Source organism: Aulostomus chinensis, chromosome 17 (assembly GCF_037954235.1).
Source record: "Aulostomus chinensis isolate RoL2024-O1b breed Wild chromosome 17, RoL_Achi_v1.0, whole genome shotgun sequence".
NCBI lineage: Eukaryota > Metazoa > Chordata > Actinopteri > Syngnathiformes > Aulostomidae > Aulostomus > Aulostomus chinensis.
In genome coordinates this window covers 17,245,654-17,248,026 of record NC_141336.1, presented here as the reverse complement: position 1 = coordinate 17,248,026, position 2,373 = coordinate 17,245,654, and the positions used below count along the sequence as shown (strand labels likewise).

The 2,373-nt window shown below is 45.8% G+C and overlaps 1 long non-coding RNA gene across 1 annotated transcript in view; it reads right to left on the bottom strand.

The window, feature by feature from the left end:
* Positions 1–2,074, bottom strand: part of LOC147246533 (uncharacterized) — a 35,940-nt gene extending 33,866 nt beyond the window's left edge. The window contains exon 1 of the long non-coding RNA XR_015109813.1: positions 1,788–2,074. This is a non-coding gene — a long non-coding RNA (uncharacterized LOC147246533). The remainder of the gene's footprint in view (positions 1–1,787) is intronic.
* Between the last annotated feature and the right edge of the window lie 299 nt (positions 2,075–2,373).

Below are 2,373 nucleotides of genomic sequence, written 5' to 3'. Positions count from 1 at the left end.
GACGCCGGTTAGGCACCTGATTCCGATTCACGTGTATTTAATGCACATATTCATTAGTCAGGGTGGTGTATAAAATCTCAAATCAGACAAATAAATTCATTACATAATTACTGGAGGAAGTATGTAAGTCAGTTCACATGCCCCCCCCCCCCCCCCGCCCAAACTATCCATGGTATCCTGCAACTGCATGAGAAGTCACAAATCCATGTTGAGGTGACTTTGATCTGAGCGTAATCCTGTTATGCCCCCCTGCATTCAGGTCCTCCATCTGAACTCTTTATATGTGACAAGCACTCTTAATCAGGTGCCTGGTGGTTTGTTGGTTTTGGGGAGATTTTTTTTTCTTTTTTTGGGGGTGGGGTGGTGCTGTCATTTGGTCTGAGGAACAAGCACCCCAGACCCAGAGCTGCCTGGTCTGTGTAACAGCCTCCCCCCCCCCCCCCCCCCCCCCCCCCCCCACACACACACACACACTCACATCACCACCACCACCTCCTCCTAGTAAACAGTCCATTAGCGTAGTGCTCCAAGGTAAACATATTTACTGGCTGGTGACGGCTTGCCAGTGTGGCTCCTCAGGCCCCCGTGGCAGAGGGGATTTCATTAAGCAGAGGGCAGGGGGAGAACGGAGGAAATTAATGTGCCATTCAAGATGATTTCTTTGTTTCCCATCAACATGATCACAGACAGGCCGCAGGGAAGAGATGATTTACGCACACAAAGGAAAGAGACAGGGAGGGTAAGAGGGAGGGAGAAGAAAATATCACAAAAGGCTCCCAGTGCGTGAAATGTCTTCCTTTTGGTGAAAATGCTCTTGTCATGATTTTTGTTATGGCTTCAAGTACTGGGATTGTTTTCAATCAGAAAAGCTTTCTTGTTTGTCATTAAGGATTGGAAAAGGAAGTATTTCTCAGCTAAAGCACCAACAGGCACAACACTGTAATACCGTCCCCCCCCCCCCCCAACCACCCAACTCTCTCTCTCACTCACACAAACACACACACACACACACACACACACACACGCAAACGCACACAATCTACACACAGTAATCCAACCAATACGCTGATGTCCTGCAGCTTAGGAACCTGTTTCACAATAGTTGTTTTTTTTGTTCAAACGGTTTCTCTGCTGCCTGGAGGTTATTATTCTGTGGCCTGCCTTGTTTATTAATAACTGTGGCTTACCAATTAATAATGTGAAAAATAAATATTCAGCCAATGGCAGAATACTGGCGATGTTGTGACACAGCTGTGCTGTTGTTTACAGAAGCATGAAGGGAATTTTCCCAAAGAATTACCACAAATTGGACTTTTGTATACTTAATAAAACATATGTTTTTATGGTTTTGGTAACAAGTCCCAGAGTCATTTTCACTGTATCCAGTTTTTGAATTTAAATGTGACCTAATGTATTTACGTGTATTGGGTCTTTTTGCCATTTTTTTTTTTTTTTAAACAAGTGGGACGTAATACAGCAGGCGACTTGGACTATGAGAAATACAGGAAGTGATTCATAAGAGCTGGATGCTAGCCTAGGAGAATCCTTCATCAAGAATGATTAATTTCAGTCATTTATAAAGGTTTCACGCACATCTGAAAACAAACCCAAGCAGGTTTGTTGAACCCCCTGGTACATAAATAAACATGGTTTTTCATCGACTTGTTTCCAGAAAATTAAACCAAAAATAGAAAATATAAGCAAACAAATACAGAACCGCTATAGCTGCCGTACAGGGAACCATACAGTATCTTTATAATGAGACACTTATCTGATACAGGACAGACCTTCTCTGTCCACATCCAATCTTGATTCTGTAGTCCAGTGATCCTCAATAGGTGGACCCAGGGCCGCATCCGGCCTGCCGGCGACCTATTTGTTGCTCCCGAACTGTTATTCCTTCACTGTGTGTTTTGGTTGGGTCAGCACCTCATGACATGGTGGCAACAGGGAGGTTCGGGAGGTTTCCCGAATGGCCGGTCCAGCACTGCATTTATACTCCACCCTGTCCTCGCGGCCGCAGCATGTACAGACAGGTACAGTGATAATCCACAAGCTACCGCACTTGCACTTCACTCGCAACCCCCCATCCCCCGGGACGCGATATACTGGCCGGGACTCGTCTCCCTGCCAATAATGCACAGACAGCCTGTTAATGGGTTACTCAGCCAGCGCAGTTTTTTTAAACTTCAATCCCAGCAGCCTTTGGGTGTGAGGCGGGGTTCACCCTGGACAGGTCACCAGTCCATCACAGGGCCAACACATAGAGACAGACAACCATTCACACTCACAGTCACACCTACAGTCAATTTAGAGTATCAATCAGCCTCGTCCCCTCTTGATGTCTTTGGACTGTGGGAGGAAGCTGGAGAA